An 11,691-nucleotide genomic window follows, 5' to 3' on the forward strand; every position below is an offset into this window, starting at 1 on the left:
GTCAATCTACGCTTTACCGAATGCCATAGTACCACCGAAATTGTTTACCTTGATGTGGTTGTGACCCTTGAAAGATCTGGTCTTCACACAGCACTACACAAAAAACCCTCTAACACCGGTCTACCTCTGCATGCCACTAGTTGCCATCCAATGTCATTCAAATGCAGTATTCCTTATGGCGAATTCATTCGCTATAGAAGGAACTGTACAGACCTGGCATCTTTTGATTATCACTGTGCCCAGGTGGCTCTTAATTTTGTGAAACAAGGTTACGAGCGTAGAACCATAGAAATGGCCTACACCAAGGCCCGTGGACTGTGTAGGGATCAACTATTATATGGCATTAAGTCCGATCAGACTACTACTGATGATGAACCTAGACTTATTGTCTCGTTTGATAATGCCTCTAACCATGTCCGTAGAATTATTGAACGACATTGGCGTGTTCTCATTTTAGATAAAGATCTATGCCCTCTACTTTCTAAACGTCCCACTATCACATACAAAAGAGTACCCTCGCTTAGAGACAAACTAGTATCTAGCTTTCTGTCACCCATCGACAAAAGTTCTTCTCTCACCAATTGGTTGGCGGTCTCCCCCATAGGCTTTACCAAATGTTCTAAATGTAAAGCCTGTGCTCATGCCACTGTATGCAAATCTTTCATACATCCAGTCACCAAATACCATCAGATCATTAAGCATTATATGAACTGTGATACTGTTTTTGTAGTCTATGTTCTCTCATGTCCCTGCATGAAGTGGTATGTTGGGAGTACCACATGTAAGCTTAAATTAAGGATCTTGCAGCACCTTAGGGTGATTAAAAACTTGGATCCCGCATACCCTGTGGCTAAACACTTCATGCAGGAACATGGGAATGACCTGAATTTGCTTAAATTTGTCGCAGTGGCACATGTTCCTATCCATCCAAGGGGTGGCGATCGTGTTTTAAAGCTCAGACAATTGGAGACGAGATTTATTTTGGACTTTGATACCAAGTTCCCCAATGGTCACAACCTTGATGAGGAGCTATATACATATTTGGGTACTTGAGGTCCACTAGTATACTTACATGGGTCTGCCTTCCTTTTTTGATATATCATATCTGACTCCACTGCTTGTTCTGAGTTGTCTTTTCCCCTTCTATATATAAAGTGTTTGTTCACTGTTCTATCCTTGGCCATTAAGTATTACTATTTTTCCACCTTATTTTACTGGTGGCTTTATTATTTCAATTTGTTTGAGACCGGCATTGGTCTCACTCTTCAGCTGCTGCAGTCACGACCTTTTAGGAAATCAGCTTTATTTTAAAACATTACCTGTAGTCCTTGGCTTTTGAAATGTTTATTCATTACTTAATTTCCTTTGCTGTGATTCTTTGGTCGAATTGCATTGACAGTGTACCACTGCCCATGCACATTCTTTGAAATTTTGGGTTGTACCTTTGAGACTGCCATTTCATTCTCAGTTGCTCTGTCAGTTTGACCTTTGCTGTTATCTCCAGTTATCATGTATGTACTGTATAGGGTAGAGTTGTATTTTGCCTATTTTGCACATGTAGCTATTGCTATTTTGGCTTTGCTTATTTGCACATGTTGGTTTTTTCATGTACTGTATTGTTAAGAGATGCATTTTGCAATTTTTGCACATGTTTATGCTGCTATTTTGGTTCTGCTTATTTGCACAAGCTCATGCTGCTAATTTTGGCTTGCACTTGCACTTTATGCCTTCCATCTCTAGTCCCAGCATGACATGCCGTCTGGGTTTCAACTTTTGTATACATGAACTAGCTGTTTTTATCCTGACATAGATTTGACCCATTGTGGTCGTTTTATACCATCAATGTATTTTATTCTACTCTACGTGCAACCCTCATCTAAATTTTTTTAGTGCACTATGTACTTATTGTGTGCGTAATTGTCCTCTTTCGACCAGGAATCCACAGTGGAACTTGGGATGCATTTGGTTTGGTTCATGTGGCTTAGCCCATTCTCTTGGTCGCCTCCCTTATTATTTTAGGGCTGCCTTTATATTGTCTGCACTTTGCACTTTATTTATTGGCTTACTTTGACACTTTTTGTATGCTCATTCCGCATTCCTTTCTTGGCTCCAGTGTGGGTAGATTTCCGCCCCCCCATTACAATATGGCTGCCATTGAATCCATGCCTCCATGCACCCTTCGTTCCATTGACACAGTGAAAGGACTACATGATTTTATAACTATGCTTTGGTCCTTTTTTCCTTTACGTGACCAATCGCTCAGTTGAGCGTGAAACACGTTGTCTGCAGGTCGTGCCGACGGGTGTCCTGCCTCTTTTCTGCTGCTTCCCCAGCCGTGTTTTTACACATTTTTGTGTTCGTTTCATTAAACTTTTTTATGACCTTCCTCGTGTGAGCTGCGCCTTTTTTGTTTGGATTTTGCCATATGATCCGCGGAGAGTGCGGTCTTCCCTCTCTCCTCTCTTTTCTTCTGAATATATATATATATATATATATCAGGGAGTAATTTACTTGGTATTATTGTAAAAATTGCAAGTTGTTATGGTTGTAAATTCTTTGTAAACCTTCTGGGGAAAATGGTTATAAAAAGTACTGAAACTAACATCCTTAAATTATAATTCCAGCCTGGAGAGGCACACCCTGCGGAACTGGAAGGGAAGTAAGAAAGGGGGTGCCGTGCCACACTCTTCATTCAAACCAAAGACGGAAGGGTATTCTGGAGTGCCCACTCCCCAAAAGGAGAAAGGAAAGAAGGGGGTGCCATCCCATACCCACCAAACCAGAGATGGAAGAGGATACTGGAGTACCCACTCGCTGATGAAGGAAAATTACGCAGAAGGAAACCCCACTCTACCCTACTCTTCCCCAACAGAAAGTCATGGAAGAGCCAGGGGGATTTGTGGGGTGCATTTAAAGGCCCTAAACAGAAATCCCTTTCACCAGAAAGGCTGCATTTAAACATTGCCACCAAAAACAGCCCTGCTGTATTTTACTTTTATTTCACCTGAATGACAATAAGTTATACTGCATCAAAAACGGCCTTGCGTTACTTTAATTTCACTGGAATGACAAGAAGTTACACACTGCATCCAAAAAAGGCCTGCTTTGCTGTTAATCAGAAGAAATTGAGATGCATGAGATCCTCCATGACTTAGAAATTTCACCAACAAGCCTTATGAAAGAAGAAATGAAACCAAAGTCCAAATTTATGCCACAGTTGGCCCACGAGAACATGATTGATGCCTTTCACAAAGCCATTTCAACTGATATCAACACAATATCAGAACAACACAGGAGAGCTGGGAGAACAAGAAAGAATATTAGTGATCTAACAAAAGGGGAACAACTGGCATTGCAAACATTGAAAAGAGACACCACCATAGTTATTAAAGAAGCCGACAAGGGCGGGAAGATCATCATCATGGACAGGGTTGACTCTATACGGATGGCACAAAGCCATCTACAAACACCTTTTTGCTATGAAGAACTTCGCTCTAACCTCACCAATGAGTTCAAAGCTAAACTGACTGATATAATTAATGCCTGGGAAAGGAAAGGCCTGATCTCAGATCACAAGAAAGATTATTTACAGGTACAACACCCAACAGTACCGACAATGTACTTTCTACCGAAGGTACATAAGACATTTGTGGACATACCGGAAGGAAGGCCAATTGTCAGTGGGATTGGATGGGCAACAGGGAAAACTGCCAGACTGGAATGTAACATATTTTTGTTCAATGACAAATGTTACCAACAGAAAAGGGGAGTAGCTATGGGCATGAAATACGCACCAGCGCTTGCAAACCTCTTCATTGGCATGTTTGAGGACAAATTTGTGTACAAGGAACCTTCACTTTCCGACAAGATTATACTATGGGCACGGTTTATTGACAATGTGCTTTTAATCTGGAATGGTCTGGAAGAGGATTTGGCAGATTTTCAAAATAGAATGAATGTGAACAACCTAGGGATTCACTTTACTGGACAAGCAAATAGCACAAGTATAGATTTTCTTGATTTTACAATTTGTGTGTAAGGAGATAATTTACTCACCAAAACCTTTCAAAAGCAAACTCAACACCCTATGCCAGTAGCTGTCACTACCAGTCTGTCAAACAGAATATACCCAAAGGTGAATTTATACAGGCACAGAGAAACTGTGAAGATAATAATGATTTCCTTCAGGAATGTGACCTACTAAAAAGAAGGTTCAAACAGAGAGGCCACCAGATAAACCAGAGATGTATCGAAGAAGCATATGAGAAAGCAAGCCAGATGACAAGAGTACAAACAATTACACCCAATCGGAAGAAAGAAACAATGGACATGGATAAAGTACACTTTATAACCACATTCTGTGACAACAATTTTTAAATTAGGAAAATTCTCTCTAAAAACTGTTTCCTGCTTAAGCTTGATCCACACCTGGAGAAACATATTGATGACAAACCAAAAATTATCTTCAGAAAAGACAAAACATTAAAAATGAATTTGAGTCCATCACTAGTCCCTCAGTTACCAGCAATGACTACAGAAACATGGTTACCATCCATAACAACAGGGTTCAGGAAATGCGGAACATGCAGGATATGCAAATTTGCACATGAAAGCACACTGATGTTTCAAGATTCACAAGGAACGGAAATGAAAATCAACAGCAACATCAACTGCAGAACTAAATATGTTGTGTATGGAATAATCTTCACATGCAAACGCATATACATAGGAAGCACAATAAGGGAACTAAGGATCAGAATTTGTGAAAAATGTTCAGCAATTGGAAGTCAGGACGCAACTTTACCACTTGCACAACACTGGCAGCACAATCACTAGTTGGAAGAAAAGCGAAATCTAAGATTTGTAGGGCTCTGGAAAGTTGTACTAGGAAAAAGAGGAGGAAACAGGGAAGCCCTGCTACAACAAGCGGAAGCACGTTTGATATGTATATTCGCTCGATAGAATTTGGACTGAACAAGGACAGTGAAATGGTGCATTTCTTATGAAACACATGTAACCAAATATTGTGAACTAATGTCTTGTTGCATACTTTTTTGGCTATTGAGAAATTAGACTATTATGAATTACTTTTCCACTTGGTATATGAATGTAATCTGATCATATGCATCTATTTGGAACATTTATTAGATCACTATTTGACACAGTCACAGACTCCTGAATATTTACAGACTACACCAGATTCAGCCATGTGCATCCGTATGGAACACTGTCATTGACAAACAAATTACTGAACATGCATAGTCGACAATTGAGTAGCCACATTTGAAATATTCAACTGAACATACATTTCATACATACCCATTTTCGAAACATTGTGTTAGATTACATAGTCACAGACTACTGAATATGTCAAAGACCACATTTGCTGAGTAGGTTTTACTTTTTAGGTACCTCATTGGACTAGACAATGCTGAGCCTGACATATTCCAATTCGTGACTTCAATAGGGTTATTCACAGATAAGGTAGACTAAACTTAAGTGGGACTTCAATAGGTCTAACAACATAACTATTGGCTAGCGTCCCGATTATATTGCCAAAGGCTCATACTGGAGCTAGGGAGACAAGCCCTCAAATCAATGAGGAGCTATCTGATCTTATTGATATGTGAAATTTATGTGATGCATTACTGCATTAATTTGTGTCTTTTTATGTACAAAAACATTAGAAGAAGCATTGGGCTTTGTTTCTTATTGCTTCATTTGAATTCATAAAACTTACGTAAGTATGGGAGTATGGGAATAATGGCACCTAAATGGTTTATTTCTGGGTTTTGTGAGCCCAAAATATGGCGCTGAGATAAAGAATCCAATACGGAGCCGTTGAAATAGAGAAGGGATACACAGTCGCCATAGTGACAAATAAAGCTAGGTACGAGGCAGGATGCATTCAGCCAACGCGAGGAAACATGATGAAGACTTTTCAGATAAGCCCTAAAGTTCTGTACAGATGGACCTGCGGAGAGTATAATAACTTGTTACTATAGATACTTTCATCAGGAAGGCTGAATATGAGCACACATAAAGTAAACGGAGGAACTCACACCCATTAACATAAACTTTTCAATATTGGCACGCACACTCATTTTCAAGCAATTACTAATGTTAAGTAACTTTAAGCACCACACACGGCACGCAGCCTGAATTTTAGTCGCTCTGCAATGATTACTAAAATAGTGATGTTTCAAAGTAAAATAACTCAACTTTATAGTATGTAAACAATGGAAACAGGGATTGCTGCAGAGATTTAATATTTGTTGGTACATAGGGCCGTCCATACACACTTTCTGACACAAAATGTACATGCATGAACAGGGAAGAATATGCTGATCTTCAGTAACCATAAACCTATGCACTTTCAGGAGGGATTTGAACCCAGTGATTTTTGGACATGGTACTCAATGAAGATGAAATTACGTAAGAAAATGGGACGTTGCATCTAAATTCAAAATCACCTTGCACCTAGTTTGGTAGGGACGTTACTATTAATCTGATCACTGGGATCTTTCATAGTGTTTTTGGGATGTTTTAAACTGTTGCTATTCCTTTTCTTTGTGCCTCAGCACTTGGCGCAATTTGCTTTTATGTGCGAAAAAACGTTCTTTTACAAAAACGCTTGTGAAGACAGAATTGTAATAATTGGGAGTTTTTGGTTATTTTGTCAGGCGTATGGAACAATCATTTTGCTTTGCAAAGATTAATTTATCTACTTTTCCTCACAGAGCCAATTTATACTGACCTGTATCAATTTTCTTTTTAATTGTGTTTCTGCAAACTCCTACCCACCCTTCCCAACACCCCTGCCAAATATCTGTGATTTTTGTGTTGTTTTTATTTTTCATATTTCTATATATATTTTTCATTTTCTATGAATCTGTCTACTGATCATTTGATTTCGGTCTGATTGAAATTGCCCTGATTTGAAAAAGGCACTTGTAGTGCCAAAAACACGTGTAAACCAATAGGCACCACCACATTTCGAATGACTTCAAATTTTGTCTTTTATGATTTCTAAACAAGATAACGTTTTTGAAGCACAGTGAATTAGTGTGGCGCATTCTTTCTGTGTGTGAGGAAACATTTCACTTGTGTTTGTAAATGAGTTACATGACTATTTGATATCCATGATTAAATACCTCTCTCTTTCGTTCCTTGACAGGGAAGGAAAGGCGGGGAGGTATCGCTAAAGGCACAGAAAAAGACAAAACAGAATTCAATACCACTGCAGTTGTCAACTTTTTCCTGTGGGTCAACATACCCAACATAAAACGATACAAGAGGGCCGCCTCCCTGCCCAACTACCAGGAACCCGAGGGAGAAGAGAATGAAACCAGTCCCAGGACAAGAGCTCAAGTGCATGCTGAGAAAGAAGATAAAAAGAATAAGGAACTTGAGAATAAAGAAGATATAAATCACAGTGCACCACTTGATGATCACTGATGCTGAACTCTGAGGCTGAACTATCACTGGAACAGTAAGAAAGGAATTGATGCTGAGGACTTTTTTAATACATCACCAGCACACTATTTCTGTTGATGGGGAGGACTATTTTTCACAAAAGCAATCATCTATAACAGACTACGTCTTCTACTTCCCTATCTCTAGATTGTATTGGGACTATTTTTTATACTATTTTCACAAAAACAAACATCTATAACAGACTATTTTTCTCAACTTTTCTATCTACATTTTATTGGGACTATTTTATATATTATTTTTCACAAGAACATATATCTATGACATACCATTTTTTCTACTTTTCTATCTTTAAATTTTATTGGGACTATTTTTTATACTATTTTTCATAAGAGCATACATCTACAATGGACTATTTTTTCTACTTTTCTATCTTTACATTTTTGTTGGGACTATTTCTAGCTTACATATTTTTATATTTGTATGTTTTCGTCAGCACTATTTTTTATGTTTTATATTTTTCAATGAACAACATAATAATGGAAGAGGTTTAAAAATCATCAATATAATCTTTTATTATTGTCATTTTATGTGGTTGTAAAATTAGAAAAAGGTATATACAGCTCGCCTCATTCACCATTGAAAAATAATAACCTACTATTGCCCGGTACTAAGTAATCTGTAAAATATTTTCATATCCTTATGTTCCTGATATCGTCATAATACCCTGATCAATATACCACAGGACACAACTACAAACAATTCACTTTATGACTATTGCCCTCCTTCTGTTTTCCTTTCTCTTTTGTTGTTTTTATTTCTTATTTTATCTCACACTGCATTTAACTGATTATGATAAGATAAATGTGTCCTTATAGCATAATGTTAGTGAAGAAGTTAAAAAACAAGTAGATTTCCAGTTAGAGCAGGAAATGGTATTCCACCCAGTTGTGGAGACAGTAAGTGCTAGGAGAAGTATTGCATATGATGAAAATTATCTGAGAAGTTATTTTGATAATTCCATAAATATTGAACGAAACTCATGGTATAGGTCAATGGAGAAGGTGAGGAGATAGTGATCAAGGGAAAGCTGCTTTGTTTGCTTACTTATCCCCTATGCCATAACAGCCTCTTGAATATTTATCTCTTAAGAAGTACCTGCGTACAGAGCACACTGCTTAGTACATCTCGCAGTATGCCAGACCAGAGGACAATTTCAGGGACAATCGACCATAATAAAGTATCTCACAGGATCAGAATTCCCCTACAGAGACAACTATGTAAAAGATGCACACATGATGGAGAGTATACAAATGAAAAGTAAGGTGCTCAAGTACATATTATAAGGTCCAAAAAGAGGAGATGTTGAAGTAGTGGATCACCAAATATTAAGGTGTATAGATGCCCAGTTTAATTTGATACCTCATTGTGCCAACAGACAACAAATGCAAATAAAATGGAAAGTATATTCACCAGGAGGATGGGTTGATGGAATAATGGGATGCAAAGCAGAGGCAATATGGACTGCACCAATAGAAGTGATAAAAACACAGACAGAGTGTGATGTGAGGAATGGAAAGAAACTGCAAAATCTTTAACATGGACGGATGATGAAGCAGGACCACTACCCATAACCAAACTACAAGCATCGACATTATACTTTAGAAATAATGGCTCTGTAAAGCTTGGTGACAATGGAGGCTGCAAACCATTTTGGATGTACCAGGTATGAAAGTTGGCACAGCTGTACTAATGGACCATTACTGTGCTTGCGGTAGAAGAGCATATATGCAGCTTCCGCCCAACTGGGGAGGCATATGTACAATAATGCTATTAAATGCACCAGCATTAGTAATACCACAAAGTGAGGTTGACATTTATTCTTTTCTTTCAATGGCACATAACAGGAACAAAAGATCCCTAGACCTAAAACGCACAAAAAGAACTAACTATTTTTCCAAAGAAGACAATGCTTCATTCGATTAAATCCCTGAGAGTCATAAGCTGTTTGGTAAAACAACAACATTCTTCACATCCTTTCTAATGCCTAGCCTGCAAGCAGCAGCAAATGCCCAGTGGATCCAGATAACTAGGTGGGAACTCTTACAATCTATTAATGCCTCAATAAAAGGCTTTAATGCCATCAAGGAGGAGTTAAGAGCAGTCAGATTGATGACCCTACAGGACAGGTATGTTCTGGACCTGCTCACAGCCATGGAGAGAGAAGTGTGCGCAAAGATAGGGCCAAGTTGTTGTACATATGCACCTCCACATAATGAGGAGAATGGGATCTTGAAAGAGGCCATGTACTCCCTGAAAGAGCTGCATGATGAAATGGAGGAGGACGTGGATGATATTGTGGACGATAGCTGGTTCAGTTATCTAATCTCCTGGATGCCTACCTGGCTGACAGATGCATTCACATTTATGTTGCCTATTTTGGTACAGGTCCTAATGGCTTTTGGCATCTTTAGAATAGCAATCAACCAATCTAAAAAGACTGGGAAGAAGGCACTCCAAATGACAATAATGGTTAATATGGCTGACACCGTACATCAGTACACTCAAACTGATGATGAAGGTTACTTTCCCATGTACCCATTGGGCCAACCAGCTAGATCAACTGAATCATTCTTTACATGCCCAAAAGATACCCATAACTACAATGAGCACTGGATGAAATATGATGACAATGGCTAGTGCTGGTTTATGACATGTAGTCCAGCAGAATACGTTGCACAAGGAGGTAATCTGAGGGGGGTCGACAGAGTGTGGCTGCCAAGGATAGCTATAATATGATGAGACAAATTGTAGGCGTGGTCTACGACTCGACCAGAGGGGGGAATGTAGTGGGGAAATTGTTGACTAGGGAGCTTGTGCCCTGCTGCCTTCCTCAGAAGAAATAGAATTATAAAATCAGGAAGGACATATTTGAAACTGCACTTTAAATTAAATTCTCCTGCAATTGCAGCTGGCACAAAGAATAGTTAGTTTCAATATACAAGTAGGGGACAGATAAGGCATTAGCTTGCACAATTAGTGTGTTTTTAAATAGAATAGACAAGGTGACAGGGAGGCATGTACCCAGGATAGGGATTCACTACACAAGCAGAGAAGCATGACTATAGGTAGGATCAGGTTGCAGCTTACCGATAGGTAGATATATCATGTGGCAGGCATGCACCAGGACTCGGTAGATAGCAAAATAAATGCAGAGAAAATGTGTCCTACAGAGGAAAATAACGTGACAACCAGATGCCATTTCTGCACCAACACAGCAGAAATTGAGCTCTGCAACTTTAAGAAAAAAGCCCAGTTAAGCACACTTCAATAAATACACTTAATTCAGAAAAATGCTGTGACCGGCTAGATGGTAGCTGCCTCGAAGGAATGTCAAAGCGCAAGGCTTTGTATGGAGGGTTACATGGCAGAAACAAGATACCACTGTGTGCATCCACTGTTGAGGTAAATTAAGTTATGATAACACAACAGACTATTTGAAGTCTATGGGATGGCCTGAACATCCCAGGAAGTTCATAAGTAGTTGGCAGATTAATGTCTCTGCGATTGTCTAGGTGTGACAGAGGATCACGATGTGACTAAAAAGACAACTAATTGCTGCAATGAAATCTTAACAGGGTGGAAGTAGCATGATAGTTATTCATAAATGTTTCAAGAACAGGATGGTGCAGTCACTGTTGCTAACAGGTCCTTGAGACTTGACTACGTCATGGCAGATGAGGTAAAATGGGCTGTTTTATTTAATTAAGGACACGGCGATACGCTTGTCCTCTCTCTTCTTATCTACATAAAACGTGTCATCATGCAGTCAGTTCATGGAGAGTGTGACCACCTGTTAACCGACTAACCCATGTCTTTTTTAACCACAGAAGTAAGTTAGAGCCTACCAATAATATTCAAGCCTTATGAGGTCATACATTTTATGGTATGGGATGTTTTATGGATGGGCCCTTAGATAAAGAGTTATCCAATCAATAGGGTGGGAAATATAGATACTATATGTAGCTTAGCAATTAGGGCCAATGAGCAGTAGAGATAGGTCTCCATAACTCAGTGATCATGATGACATTAGAATGACTCATTTGTGTTATATAAACTTCTGTTGTCTGTTCAATCATTGGAGAATCTTTAAGTGAGAGCTTGGCTTTTAATCTTGCTTTTCTCCCAGTGTATTGCAATAAAACTGTCTTACCTTGCATTTGGCATACCACAATTGCTCTGTGTTGTCTCTTCTTT

Source organism: Ambystoma mexicanum, chromosome 13, assembly GCF_040938575.1.
Source record: "Ambystoma mexicanum isolate Mex_15411 chromosome 13, UKY_AmexF1_1, whole genome shotgun sequence".
NCBI lineage: Eukaryota > Metazoa > Chordata > Amphibia > Caudata > Ambystomatidae > Ambystoma > Ambystoma mexicanum.